A 16,324-nucleotide genomic window follows, 5' to 3' on the forward strand; every position below is an offset into this window, starting at 1 on the left:
CCTAGTCTCTCCTAATATTGTAAACACTTCCTTCACATTCACTCCATCCAGGTATCTCAGAATTCTGTAGTTTCAATCAGATCTGTCCACCCCCTCCCCCCTCCCCCACCCCACCCTCTCCACTTTACCTTCAAAATGCCATTGTGTACAGTTCCAGAGTCTTCAACTGCTCCTCATATGTCAAACTCTTCATCCCTGGGATCATTCTTGGAAACCTACCCTGGACTTCCTCCAATGCCTGTACATCCTTCCTTAGATACATGGCCCAAAACTGCTCACAATATTCAAAATATGTGTTAATCAGACACATACATAGCCTCACCAATGCACCCCCACATTTGCATTAAATCCCTCCTAAAATGAATGCTAACATTGCATTACCTTCCTAACTGCCAACTGAAACTATATGTTAACCTGAAGAGAATCCTAACTAGGACTTCTAATTCCCTTTGGGCTTTAGATTTCTGAAGCCTTTCCCCATTGAGAAAATAGTCTACATCTCTCTTCTTCTCATCAAAGTGCATAATCTCACACTTTTCCACATTGTATTCCATCTGTCACTCCTTGGCCCACTTTCCTATCCTGTCCAAGTCCTTCTACAGCCTCACACTTCCTCAATACTACCAGTCCCTTCGCCTATTCTTTGCATCATATGTAAGTACAGTTTCTCATAACAACAGATAAAAGACCTTTGTTCAGAAGAAAGATGCAGTTTTAAACTTTAAATGATACAAAGTCAATGCCACACACCTTATAGTGATATAGTTAAACATTTTTATTTTGGCATCACAGAAAGCTGAAACCTTCATATAGAGTAGACTTGTTATGTCAAAGCAAAATGTTCAAGCAAAATATACAGTTCTTTTTCACTGGTAAAGCAATAGATGATCCCAAGAAAAGAACTCTTAAAATCTTGCTTCCTATTGGCAAGGATAGGTTTCACAGTATTACCACTTCCAATCTTTCCATGAACAATAAGAAAGATACAGAGAAGACCTGGATATTTCTCAAAGACCATGTCACGGTTACCATTAGCTACAGGATTAACAGACCCTAACTCACAACACACCGTCAACAACCTAAGAGTGTGTTGACCAGTTTTAAGAAGATGACACAGCAAAGGCTATGAGGGTATCATTTCCAAGGAGGAAAGTCAGAGAGGTTTATTGAATTAGACATCAAACAATGTCTTTAGAAGAATCTTTTGGGCACGATAAAGGGTCACATTATTGACACATTACTTGAGGATCGAAACAAGTAATGACACCCAGTAACAATTATATCCTCTAGGTGTCACCAGCACTATTGCTACAGTCAGAAAAGTTCACTGAAGCCAATGTAATGTGTAACAGCTGCAGTTTTGTCACACCTACCCAAAATCATTTCTTGATAAACTATAAAGTATGTGTCACCAAGGGACATCAGCATGTACTGAGAATCTGGTTACAAAGGCCAAGCCAGATTCCAGAACAAAACATAAGTGACCAAGGATGGCACAATATCAAACTACTGGCAACAGAAGAAATATTGTTACAAATACAAACAGATCAATTAGACTCGGTGTCAATCAACAAAAAATCAAATTTCAGAAGATGACCAAGGTTTCCACGTTATTAATGTTATGAGTGTAACAGGAGGTATGCATTGATAATAAAACCTCATTATTCACCACTAAGACGATACAAAATTGTATAAAAATGGAAAAAGAATGAATGCATGTGATGGATGTTTTATTGTTTGTGCATTATGTGTTTGTTGTGAAAGTGCTTTTCAAATGGTGTTTTATTTTCTTTAAAAAAGGGGGTATGTGAGAAACATGTTTTATTATTTTCAGTTTTTAAAAACTGGGAACTGAAATGAGAAAGAACAATTTTAAAAAATTATATTTGAAACAGTAGCCGCAGTTTTGAAAACAAATGACTTGATGCCCATGGCAGGCATTATAAACAATTATTTGAGCAAGCAGCCATTGAAGTTCAGACAGGCTGGAACCAAGAGTGTATGCTGGAACAGTGTGTTGGCAACAGGAAATTGATTGGTCTGTGGATTAATGGCAGTTATTGATGGCAGAGACCTTCCGCTTGTGTGCTTGTTCTTGGGTGACTGAGCAGCTTGGAGCAGGAAACAAGTTACAGAGACAGAGAGAGGGAAAGAAAGAAAGAGAGAGGGAAAGAAAGAGGAAGAGAGAGAGAGAGAGAAGAGAGGAAGAGAGAAAGAAAGAAATAGAGAAAGAAAGAAAGAGAGAAAGAAAGAAAGAATGCATAGCGTCTGCCGCACAGAACTCAATTTAAACTGAAGGAAGAAAATAACTTTTCCTGCAGCAGTTGAATTTTGAATTGATAAATCAAAGACATTTTTCATGTGAATCAGCTATTCTGTATTTCTTGCAAACCAGAGAAAGACTTGCAAACAGCATAGGCTCTAGTCAGGCAAAGGAGTGTGTGTGTGTTTACTTTATGAGGGTATTGGCATTTAAACTAATATAGTAATCTTATATACCAATGGTTCATATCTAATTATTCTAATTATTTGTAATTAATAATAATACCTGATTAGTACAGACGTCTGGTGCTTTCTATTAACCTTGGTCTGAAAGTCAGGTAATTTGGGGTACCGTGAATTTCTTTAAAAAATTACATTTTGTTATAACTTTGGAAACAGCGAGGCTCAATTTATGGCGTACTACGCCAGTGAGTTGTAACAATAGAACTACAATGTATTAACTTGTGACCTGGTGCGTCTGGAGGCAATGTCTGATACACGGTATCAGTCCCTTAACTTCATCACATATCCTTACATGTCAACAGAATTGCAAAATAAACTTCTAGTGTAGTCATCAAATAGTTAATATTGTCAAATTGAAATCTTCTGAGATGGTCTCAAAATAATACAACTGCTTGTAACTACATGAAATCTATATTGCATTAAACACACAGAAGGAGAAATGTAGTTATGGACAAAGGACAGCTGCCTTCAATTGGAAAGAAGATCTGGCAGTATATAAAACATGCTGTCAATTCATTATTGTCCATTTTATGCTATCGATAAATAGTAAATTCACCTCTCTTTATTCCAAATTCACGCTGACCACTTCTCTTCCTTAGCTTACAAAAGCTCCAAAGATTTGATTTTTAATTGAGTCGAAATCTGTGCTATATTGTGCTGTAGCTACCAATCTCAGACCAGCAGTTACCAGATTGATTTCAAGCTGGCAGTATCTGATTTCTATTACCTTGCTGCAAATCCTACTCTTGTGGCTGACTACAGATCTGTAGAGCTCCAGTCACAGCCAATGGTTTTCAAATATTTTTAGAGTGCAAACATTAAGTCATCTCTCCTTAAGTGGTAAAGTGCAGAGAAAATCCAACACACTTTAAACTGGGGCTTGATTCTCCAATAGAGGTACGTTCCTTACAAGGCAAAAGAAGATCAGGAAAAGTAATCAGCTGCAGCATGGTGTATGCTGCAACAATCTGATTGGTGGTGGAGACAGTAAACCATGTCCTCTGCTAAAATAGAAGGGAAGTCAATATGTGTTCTGTTGAGTCACTGGACTCAAAACATTAACTCTGCTTTCTTCCCACTGCCAGACCTGCTGAGTTTCTACAGCAACTTCTGTTTGTGTTTCGGATCTCAGCATCTGCAGTTATTTATTTATTTTCCTCACAAATAATTATTGTGCACAAATAATTTGTCTATGTTGTACTGGGAGCTATTTTAATTAACTTTCTAATAAAGACACTGTAATTATCTTCCTACATTCCCTGGTGAACAAATAATACTTCTTTTAAATTTATCAAGCTATTTCAATTATTACAAGTAAGCAAATGGATCACAACTTGTCACATTTTAGGATTAACTGACACTTTCCATAAATAGTAATTGGAAAAGAGCCCGTTCAGATGTTTGGATTTTAATGGCTTCCACCACTAGTGAGAACTTGCATGCTCAGCAGAGGGTTTATGTGAGGTCAGCGTCACTTGAAACCAATTTGTGATGCTTAAAAAAAACAGCTGCGTTTAAAAGTAAGATGCATTCTGGTTGGATCAGCTGCTAGAACTGGATAGACAGGAATGACCAATCAAAACTAAAGTGACTTTGCACAGGAAGATAGACCAAGTATCATGAGGCAACACTGGATGCCTTAAGCATGATGACAGAAGTTCATCTCTCTCAATGGACCAGGAGACCCTCCAGATGTTAGAAAGGCAGTGAAATTGATTGACTGTTGTAGTCTGTCTAGCCCCCAGGATCTGGATGTAGGGATGCAGAATGTTTAGTGATTTCCCTTGAGTAGTCAAGGCAGATGAGTGTATACTCCCGTGTCATATTCTTACACTGAACCATTAGCCTCAGATACTGCTCCATTTACCATCTTCCCTTCACTCTCCCACTGATGATACTTTCCATCAAGAACAACTCATACTTAACCCTCACAGCCTCAGCCTACTCTCAAACATTTAGCACTTTTGCAAGCCGCAAATGTATTTCAGCAGGTGCATCATGCAGATGCATTGGCATAAACTGAATGGCACAACTTTTCCACTTTTGCAACAAAAGACAGCTTATCATCAGAGGCGGTAGCACCAAATGTGAAAGGCAGTTGCATGCCCACAGCACAATAAAGGAAATAATGCTGCCAATCATGGATATAACACTAACCAAACACAACTGAAGTCATGGAGGGTACTGTTATGTTTCTATCCAATCCACCTTCTCAAATCCCTCTTGACCGTCATCAACAGATTATTTGTTTTTCCTTACTGTCCTCAGCACAATCTTACTCTTTTGCCTTCATCCTTACAAATACCAAACAAAAACCTGTCAAGGTCAACTGCTGGTACTGGAGCCGAAATTGCAAGAGGAACAAGAACTTGATTAAAAAGAGGCACTGTCACTCAGTCACTCACTTCATCCCCAGCTTCTGCACTGTAATTGTGAGAGCTTTTAAAAATAGCACTGAGATGGGACCTACATGCAGTGAGGCCAGACAGCATCCGAGGAGCAGGAGAATCGACATTTTGGGCATAAGCCCTTCTTCAGAAATTAGGCTGGTGTGCCAAGCGGCTGAGGTAAAAGGTAGAGGAGAGGGAATTTGGGGGATGGGTGTACGATAGGTGGGAATACAATAGGTGGAAGGAGGTGAGGGTGAGGGTGATAGGCCAGAGAGGGGGTGGGGGTGGAATGGTCGGGAAGAGGATTGCAGGTCAAGAGGGTGGTGCTGAATCCGGGGTTTGGGACTGAGATAAGGTGGAGGGGGAGGGGAAACGAGAAAGCTGGAGAAATCTACATTCATCCCATGTGGTTGGAGGGTTCCTAGGCAGAAGATGAGGCGCTCTTCCTCCAGGCATCATGTGGCCAGGGTCTGGCGATGGAGGAGGCCAAGAACCTGCATGTCCTCCTCCGTGCGCCAGACCCTGGCCACACGATGCCTGGAGGAAGAACGCCTCACCTTCCGCCTAGGAACCCTCCAACCACCTGGGATGAATGTAGATTTCTCCAACTTTCTCATTTCCCCTCCCCCCACCTTATCTCAGTCCCAACCCGGGATTCAGCACCGCCCTCTTGACCTGCAATCTTCTTCCCGACCTCTCCGCCCCCACCCCCACTCTGGCCTATAACCCTCACCCTCGCCTCCTTCCACCCTATTGTATTCCCAGTGCTCCTCCCCCAAATTCCCTCCCCGCTACCTTTTATCTCAGCCCGCTTAGCACACCAGCTTCATTCTTGAAGAGCATGCTCGAAACGTCAATTCTCCTGCCTGGCCTGCTGTGTTTTTCCAGCATCACACCTTTCAACTCTGGTCTCCAGCATCTGCAGTCCTCACTTTCTCCTACATGCAGTGAGCCATCATTCAATGGAAGTCTGTTGTCGGGACAGGAGGAATGGATAGCATAGGTGCCTGCTCTTTGGAAGGTGAGGTTACATGAAATCAAAGCAAGACATGCTGCAAACTAGAAGTGAAAACAGAAATCTCTAGAGAACTCAACTAGTCTGGCTGCAGTTGTGAGAGAGAAACAGAATCAACATTTCAAGACTCTTAGAAGCATTGAATCCCTGCAGTGTGGAAACAGGCCCTTCGGCCCAACAATTCCACACCAACCCTCTGAAGAGTATCCCACCCAGACCCATTCCCCTACCCTATTACTCTTCATTTTACCTGACTAATGCATCCAACCTACACATCCCTGAACACTATGGGCAATTTAGCATGACCAATTCATCAAACCTTCACATCCTCGGACAGTGGGAGGAAACCAGAGCCCTTGGAGGAAACCAACGCAGACACTGGGAGAATGTGCAAACTCCACACAGTCACTCAAGGTTGAAATTGAACCTGGGTCCCTGGCGCTGTGAAGCAACAGTGCTAGCCACTGAGCCACCGTGTTGCCCTCTTGATCTGAAGAAGTTTCTCCAGGAGCTTCTGTTTTTGTGTAAGGTTATAATTTCTGCCGCAAGGGAACTCTGGCAAGGACTTCTATAGGATGGACTACTGGTAAGGCTGATTGATAGGTATGTACATGGAAATCTAAGCTGTATCAGCAGGCTTGTGAGAAAGTATGGTCTGATCTCAACTTGACATGAGGCTTCACTCAGAGTTTGAGGTACATTCTTCTTCCAAATGTGGAAGTGTTGGCCAACTCCAGCAAGCATTTGTGGACATAACCAAAATGTAATATCTGATTATCAATATCTAGATTCAATTGAACAGGAGTCATCTAATATCTGAGTGCTGCAATGAAAATCATATTAAAGTCTCTGAATGTTGCTTTGTTGGGATATAAGGTCATTGACTTGAAACTTTAACACTGTTTCCTTTTTGACAAATGCTGCCTCAGCTACTGAATATTTTCAGGATTTTCTGTCCTTATTTCACTTTGATTCAATTTTTTAAAGGCCTATTCACTCTTTTATTTCAATGCTTCTGATTTAGAGTCATACAATGCAGTAAAAGCCTTTCAGCCCATTTGCACCATTTGGTCATCCCTATATTATCCCAGAGCAAATTATTGGTTTGAATTTTCTGTTCCGCTATCGCTGCACAAAAGGCAGCATTAGCGCTGTTGTCAGGATCAACTGCAATTGCATTTGTAACTTCTGGATTTTTCCACGATAGTTTTATTGAACTGATGCTGCGTCTGTAGCATCTTTACAAGGAGGTAGCAGTAATTTTACAAAATAGACCAGGAACCTCCCAGGTTGTACCACTGTCATGTAAGATGCAGGTAATCGATGTGGTCATAGAGTCAGACAGCATAGAGACAGATCCTTTAGTCCAATTCGTCTATGTCAAACAGGTTTCCCAAACTAAACTAGTCCCATTTGCCTGCATTTGTCCCGTATCCCTCTAAACCTTTCATATCTATGTACCTGTCCAAATATCTTTTAAATGTTGTAACTGTACTTGCCTCTTTGTCTGGCAGTTCATTCCACATATGAACCACCCTCTGTGTGAAAACATTGCCCCTCAGATCCCTTTTAAATTTTTCTCCTCTCATCTTAAACCTATGCCCCATAGTTTCGAACTCCCCTACCCTGGGGAAAAGACTTTTGCTATTCACCGTATCTATGCCACCTCATGACTTTATAGACCTTTTTAAAGTCACCCCTCAATCTTCGATGCTCCAGGGAAAAAAAGTCCCAACTTATCCAGTCTCTTCTTATACCTCAAAACTTCCAGACCAGGCAACATCCTTGTAAATCTTTTCTGCATTTTTTCCAATTTGATAATATCCTTCCCATAACAGGATGACGAGAATTGTACACAATACTCCTAAAAGTGGCCTTACAAACATCCTATACAAATGCAACATGACATCTTAACTCCTATAATCAATGCTTTGACCAACGAAGGCAAGCATGCCAATTGCCTCCTTCACCAGCCTGTCCACTGTGGTGCAACTTTTAAAGAACCATTAACCTGAACCCTGAGGTCTCTTTGTTTGACAACAGTCCCCAGGACCCTACCTTGAACTTGTAAGTTCTGTCCTGGTTTGTCTTACCAAAATGCAACACCTCATATTTATCCAAATTAAATTCTACCTGCCATTCCTCGACCAACATGCCCATGCATCTAAAACAGCCAAACCCCACATTTGCCCTGCACACGACCATAGCACAACTCAAAATACATAAATGATCAAATTCTTGAACAAACTTAAGACCACAGGTAGGCTATATGCTCAATGTTAGGGTGAGATTTTCTGATCTTTCTGACTGAAACACCCCAGACTCTTTAGTATTGTATTTTGCTATCATGTCTACTACATTAGCAGCACTGTCAAGGCACCTTCAATTTTAGCATGTTTGTTCTGCTTAGTTGACCTCATTCCCATTTATCTGTCACACATGCATCTACCTGTGTGTGCCACAGTCCTCATGAGAAGAAGTTCTTTCTTTACATTAAGAATATCCTCCATTGTGTTTTGTGACACTAACACTGTGCTAAATGGGATAGATTTTGAACTGATCTAACATCTCAAAGCCTAGTATCTAATATACTGAATGTGATATATTGGAATAAGAAGTATATTTAGTAAGTTTGCAGATGATACCAAAATTGGAGGTGTAGTAGACAGCAAAGAAGGTTAGCTCAGATTATAATGGGATCTTGATCAGATGGGCCAGTGGACTGAGAAGTGCCAGATGGAATTTAATTTAGATAAATGCAAGGTGCTGCATTTTGGGAAAGCAAATATTAGCAGGATTTGTACACTTAATGGTAAGGTTCTCAGGAGTGTTGCTAAACAAAGATCTTGGAGTGCAGTTTCATAGTTCCGGGCGAGTCCAGAACTACAAGGCACAGGTTTAGGGTGAGAGGGGAAAGATATAAAAGGGACCTAAGGGGCAACTTTTTCACACAGAGGGTGGTACGTGTATGGAATTAGTTGCCAGAGGAAGTGGTGGAGGCTGGTACAATTGCAACATTTAAAAGGCATTTGGATGGGTATATGAATAGGAAGGGTTTGGAGGGATATGGGCCAGGTGCTGGCAGGTGGGACTAGATTAGGTTGGCATATCTGGATAGATTGGACCGAAGGGTCTGTTTCCATGCTGTACATCTCTATGACTCTATGACTCTAATATCCATGAGGGACTGTAAGCCATCTTGGCAGCTGCTAAATTCTATTCAGCAGAATGTGTAAACTCAGGCCTGAAATATTCCCCACTTCACTATTACCATAATGTTGTGAGAGGAACATTGGTTAATAAAGATTGTAAAAGACAATTGCAAGAGCTGATCCAAGCATATCAAAAAATGAAACATCAATCTGGTGAACCTACAACCCAGGACTACTTGCATATTAACAACAAAAACAGTATGCCATCAACAGAGCTAAGTAATATCGCAATCAACAGATGAGAGATCAAAATTCTACAATCCTTCCACCTCCAGTCATGAATAGTGTGAACAATGAAATAATTAATAAGGATGTGATGCCAGAAATCCTCATCCTCAACAAAAGAACCCCAACATTTCAATGTAAACGATAAAAACGATTTCACAATTTTTCAAACATCTCCAATGAATCCCACAGTATCAGCAGCTTAATGTGCTGACTAAATAATCAATCTCAGCCACCTCCTGCTGTCACCAGCATTACTGATGTCAGTCTTTGGCCAATTCAAGTCATCATATGAAATCAGGTTATGACTGAAAATACTAAGGACTGCATATGTTAAAGGCAATATTCTTGCAGTTGTACTGAAGATTTGTTCTCCAGAACGTCCCATGATCCTTGCTATTGTGTTCCAGTACAGCTACAGCACCTACCCAAGCTGGAAAATTGCCCATCTGCATCTCATCTACAAAAAGCGGGACAAATCCAATCCAGTCAGTAACTGCCCCATCAGTCTACTCTTGATCATTGGAAAGAGTCATTGACAATGTTATCAACTGGCACTAACTTAGCAAATATCTGCTCAGTTTGAGTTTCACCAACGACTCTCAGTTCCTGACCTCATTACAGTCTTGAACCAAATAAGGAAAAAAGACCTGAAATCATGGAGTGAGGTAAAAATGATTGCCATTGACATCCAGGTAGCATTAGTGCGGCATTAAGGACCTTTTCCAAAATTGAAGTCAATGTGAATCAGAGAAAAACACAACTAGTTGGACTCATACTAAGCACAAGCAAAGATGATTGTGTTTGTTCGAGATAAATCATCTCAGTCAAAGAACATCTCAAAAAGAATTATTCAGTGTAATGTTCAAAGCTCAATCATTTTCGTCAACTTTACAAATGTTCTTCTTCCCATCATGATGTCAAAAGTGTGGAAGTTCTCTAATGTTCAGTACCATTCACAATTCCTCAGATAAGGAAGCAGTCTATCTCCCAAATGCAGCAAGACTGAACAGGCTTGAGTTCAAAAGTGACAAATAACATTCATACCACACAAGTGCCAGGTAATGAATATGACCTAAAAGAGAAAATCTAACCATCCTGCTGTGAATTTCCATGGTATTACCATTGCTGAATCCCATAGTATCAACGTTCTATGACACGATCGACCAGAACTGATCTGAACATACATGTAAATATGCGGCAATGAGAAAAGGTGAGAGGTCAGGGTCCCTGCTGCCTGTTGCATTTCCTGATGTCCAATGCTTGTCCATCATATACAAAATGAAAATCAGGAATGTGATGGAATACTTGTCACTTACCTATTGAGGTTATTTGCAGCAATGTAGGATAATGGGTAAATCCTATTATGCTAATGAACTGTACACAGGGCACAGTGGGAATTAAGAACTCTCTCAACTACCCACTTACATATGTGCAGTAAATCATTAATAAAGGTTATTATTCACCACTATGAGGATAAATTCACTTCTCTCTACAACCTCAATATGATCTCATTAAAAAGAATACTCTAAAACATTGGCATCATGTAGGCAAAAGTATCTTGCCTTGGAACTATAATGTCACTCGTTCATTGTCACTGGATCAAAATTCTGAAACTCCCAACCAAACAGTATGCATGTGCTTACACTCCAAGGCCTGCAGAATGCAACTCTGCATCAACTTCTCAATGGCAATAGGACTGGGCAATAATTGCTGGCCAAGTCAATAGCACCCACATATCATAAATTAATTTTAAAAAAACAAACACTGTACATTGAAAACAACTACTTCCGAAATGACTTTAACTAAAAAGCAAATATTCGAATGTTGACTATGCATGACATTGTTTTAACAGATTTTTGTTACTGAGTCATAATACTATTGACATAATAATGACGAGGCTTGCTCAGTTTCAGAAATCTGGTATTGGTCAAGTGTTTGACAGTTATTCCTACTCACAAGATTGCCAACTGAGAAAGTTGGAGTCACTGTTAAAGCGAACAACTGTAAGTAAAAACAACCGTATGGAGGCCATTGTTTGCCATCCAGAGATGTTACCTTTGTTGCTCATACCTTTGTCTTACCTCATACTATTTGTTAATAGAATGAATTTGTGCTTCATAACTATTCTATCTACAAATATAATTGCAACCGTGAATTCAATTTCCATAGTTGTACTAGGATTTTGTTTTGAATAAAACATTAAATTAGAAATAATCAATTTAATTTGCCTAAACTATATGAAAAGCCAAAAAAAACTTCTGTTTGTATTCCTAAAAATACTTTTCAATACACAACTGGATAAACTTCGCCTGATTCAATTGAAAGCGCAAATCAGAATCCAGGAGGCAACTTTTCTAAACTCATCAATTTAATCTCTCAACCCTGGAAGATTGTTATGCTACCTACCTCTCCTGACTCCAGAGTGTTTAAAGTCTCTGCTGTTTTAATCTGAATTAAGTACTAATTAATCTGATGCTATCTGAAACAGTAGTCTCTGCTGTGCAAAGTGAATAGTATTAAATTACTCCCTTGGATTCTTTTAATGTCCCAAAACTAATTGCACTATATAGGCATAGGACATCAACAGAGCTACTAAATGCTTTTCATTTCTGTACCAGGATCAGGGCCAATCACAGGAAAATCAGATGGATTACCCCAAGGACAGTTAAAGATGCATCTACTGTACAATAAAATAAATCAACTAAAGAAACAGTTCAGACATTAAACAGACTGAAATTATTAGTAACGTCTTCAATCAAATGGGGTAATGATCAAAAGTTTCACCAAGAAGTACTTCACTTGACCCAGTGACCATAATCTTTTGAAACTGAGAGTTTCAAGTGTTCAATCCCATTTGTAAAAAATGCTTTCTAATCTTACTCTTTAAAATATTCAACACCTATAAATTTGATCAGTGCAAAAATCAAAGTGGGCTTCCCCTATCATTGCTTGTAATCTCATTCCAACAAAACTTTCTTATTCTCTCTTTCTATCCCATGCTCTGTGCTTTCTTCAAACAAACTTGAAGATCAAGTTTCCAAGTTCACCTTCCTGAACAGCCCAATAATTCTGTTGTTGCACTTCTAGCTGCTTTTGCCAAAAGAAATTATGTAATGGACAAGTCAGTCTCATCTGTGTTGTGCCATCCTCACACATGCATTGAAGCTCCTTTGTTACTTATCATTCAACAAATCAATGCCTCCTTCTGCCTCCTCCAGATCTGTGTAGCTTTTCTGCTCAAACAAAATGGCTGAAATACCAAAAATGTATTTTCTAGAAGTCACTTCTTGGAGTTATTTGTGACAAGCAATTCTTGAACTCTCTTATTTTATTTCATAGATGCTTCTTTATGGTACATGTTTCTGAGGAAAACAGGAAATGGATAAAGTATAGCATCCTGTGAGCTTTTTATTTCCTCACAAGCTTGAGTTTTCTTGTTGATAGCATATCCTTCATCGTCACAAAAAAAAAGCCTGATAATAGCCTGGTAATTTTAGTTTAGTTCTGTGGTTTAGTGTCCTTAGCTCACTCCAATTCATCCATGCTTTTATGTGCCACTTTTTTGTTTAAACATGAACATTGGCAATTGAGATACAGTTGGGGTTGCTTTTTCCTTCATTCATTTTATTTACCAATGAACATCAGCATTGTGCCTTGGAAAAGGGGCAAAGATCCATAATATACCTTTTGCACATGTCGTACAGTTTCCCACACACAAGTGGGCAAAAGAACAAATATTTGAGTCAGATTGAAGCAATACAGAAATTATATAATAGTGCATTTCCTCTTCTTCTGCTTGAATGCAGATCATTTTTAAACACACAGTTATAGAAACTGCAAGAAGAACAAGGTGAATGTTTGAATTTCATGGAAGCAAACTTAAGGTCCATTTATAGAAATCATTAAATATGAGTGATTGGGTGAAAAACTTTTAAAAATAACTGATAGAATGTTCTGCTTTATATTATGGAGATGAAAGTTATAAAGCACTTCTATAAAGTTCCAATTAGTTCACGTTTGGAGTCTGTTTTTATTGTGGTTTTTCATCTGGAAGAAGAACTTAAAGTAGATATTAGAAATCCCTTGACTACTTTCAAAGCAGTAAAATGTGTTTTCATAGTCCATAACACCATAAGATAAAGAATTCGACCATTCAGCGCATCAAATCTGTTTCGTCATTTGATCATGGCTGATGTTTTGCAGTTCTATTCTCCTGCCTCCGCCCTATAGCCCTTGACCTCCTTACCAATCAGGAACCTATCTATCTCTGTCTTGGAATCACTCAATGACTTGGCCTCCACAGCCTGATCAGATCATGTGCTCTTTTTATTGTTTTGTTGACAGAGACATTATTGTCGTCCAGCACACCTGGGACAAATCCCCAACTCTTCTTCAATATAGTATCACTGGCTACTTTCCAACTACCAATCAGATCTGATGGTTATTCTGTTTAACATTTCACCAGAAGGTAAATCACCTCTGACTATACAGTTTTCTGTGCTGCACTGATGTGTTAGGCTTCACATTTGTATTCAAGTCCTAGAGTTGAACTTAACCACAAACTTCAGAGAGTGCTACCAACTTAATCATGACACAACACAAATTAACAGCTTATAAACTTTCACACTCATATTCAAATGTCAAATCAACATAGATTTTTCTTCCATTCCACAATTTAACTTCATATTGATCTATGAATCATGTCCTTTTGTTTCTTACAGGGTGAAAAGCTATCACAGAATCCAGATTAGCAGAGTATTGACTTTTCTGAGTCATTGCAGGAGAGGTTAAATGTGATATTTATTATTTAGTCCATAATTTGACATGGGGCTTCCCTGTGATATCCAAGACTGCCCCTTATAAGTTAGTTTATCAGTAAAATAATGGGTTTATTGTTAGCAGTCACAAAGATGTCATAGGGACATGAATGTCCACCCACAGCAACATGTAGAACAAGACAGTTATAATAAATTGATTTTCTATTAATAGCCCCAGAATGTGTTTTTATATTCTCCAGCTTCAACTCTCCAGCTTTCTTTATGGAATGCATACAAACTCACAGTATTCGAAATGTCAAGGACACAAGAAGAGTTCCTTCATCAGCAAAGAACTGAATTTAATCATTTCCCTTTATATTCCTATTGTTTTCTCTTCATCTATCATTGAATTCTGATGCTAATCAATAGAGTAGATCAGGATGAACTTTCTCCTAGATGGTTTATGCTCTCTCTTAAAAGAAACTCTCATCCTGTCTCCTGCACAATGTGCTGATTCATGTTGATACCTCACCAAATTATTACTATTCATATGTTTGAAGACTATTTAACCGTGGAAGTAGCTTATCTGACCAGCATGTACATATGACAGGATTTAAACTAAAGGCTGTAGCCCTGTCCACTCACTGAGCCTGCCTCTGCTGGAAACCACACTCCATTTCACACGACGATGGCAATAAATTGTCTGAGGCTATGGGTTTCATGGTAGCTGGGAGGTATACCAATTCCCACCTTCTCAGGAGCAGCTCAGAGGGCTGATGAAGAGCCAGGGGTAGGTTAATTAAGCAAGGGGAACCTTTTCCATTTGAGTTAAGGAAATTCCATGCAGCACATGGATACATGAAAAGGAAGGAACTGCCCAAACTTGCAGTCAAGCCATCAGAGTATAATTCATGTTAGTGTTGGCACTCCAACTTTGCACACATCAAGCCATTGCTGTTAATAAAGGACTAATGATGACAGGAAGAGGCCTCTAAGTGGCGATAAGTCAGGTACTTCAAAGTCTCAGTTGGCCGCCATCACCTAATGTGGAGGCGTTTAAAGTAAGGGCACGGTACCCCATTACCCTTAGCCAATTTTACTCACATCTCCCACTATCAACTCCCCACCATACACAGCCTCCCTTCATCTGGACAGTTGTTCCCAGCAGATAGAGTGATCAAATTCCAGCAAGAGTTGTGAGTTATCTATCAGGAGTGAACTCAAGCCCGATCGGCAATGCTGTGGTCAGTCCCAAAATTCACATGCCCATTGTGTCCATGTCAAATAATATGATAGTTAACATGTTTACTCAGGTATCTTGTAGAGTCAAAGCCAACAAACGGTCACAAGTGAATAACCAATAAAACAATCAAAACCTTTATTGGACAAATCCTTAAAATAAGCAAGCTATTCAACATTTAATGACAATATTGTCCAAGACCCCTTAGATATACTTCCCAAGTATACTTGGACTCGGGATGGGCTGGTGAAGCTTGCAAGGTTCAGTAGTCTCTTTCTCTGTGTCTTCATCTGCAGAAATGGGTCTGACACCACAGCCAAACTCTAGGCAGAGCTCCTTCCGTCCTGGGTGTGGTGTCTCTGTTGGGGGAGTGTCTGCCAATTTTCCAAGGCCAAAATCAGGGTTATATACATTTCTGACACATTTACAGAAAATTCTGTTGAGCCCTCAAAATCAGAGGGGAGACATGAGTCATCAGTGATAGTTTTGATGCTCCATTCTAGGGATTACAATAGTGTCTTTGATTGTTTGCATTCCTTCCTCTGTCCATGGTGTAGGTGATGAAGGCCAATGCCATCCTGACCCAGGGAAGGTGTAAATGCAAATGCAGCTTGTGTCTCCATCAATTCTATGTGTCATTGTACCCATTAGCACTCACTTGAGATAGGAGACCCCCATTAGCAGCCTTGTGTTATGACCTAACCAGGCCTTCATTCTGTCTGGGTTCTGCAGAGAATGTATTTAAAACATTCATGACCAACTTTGCTTAAATTCCATCATTCAGTTTAGTCGGCCAATTCTAGACCAAGTGCCCCTAAAACCATCTGGCTACAATACCAATCTCCTCTAATACCCCACCAACTCCATAAAGCTACCTTTAATTGGTTGTGATCCTGCTCGAGAATCTCTAATCATTAATTTTTCAAAGTTCTGCAGTTTACAAACTGCAGCCAACATTCAACTTCCTGTTGAAAACA

The sequence above is a fragment of the Hemiscyllium ocellatum genome, chromosome 4 (assembly GCF_020745735.1).
Source record: "Hemiscyllium ocellatum isolate sHemOce1 chromosome 4, sHemOce1.pat.X.cur, whole genome shotgun sequence".
NCBI lineage: Eukaryota > Metazoa > Chordata > Chondrichthyes > Orectolobiformes > Hemiscylliidae > Hemiscyllium > Hemiscyllium ocellatum.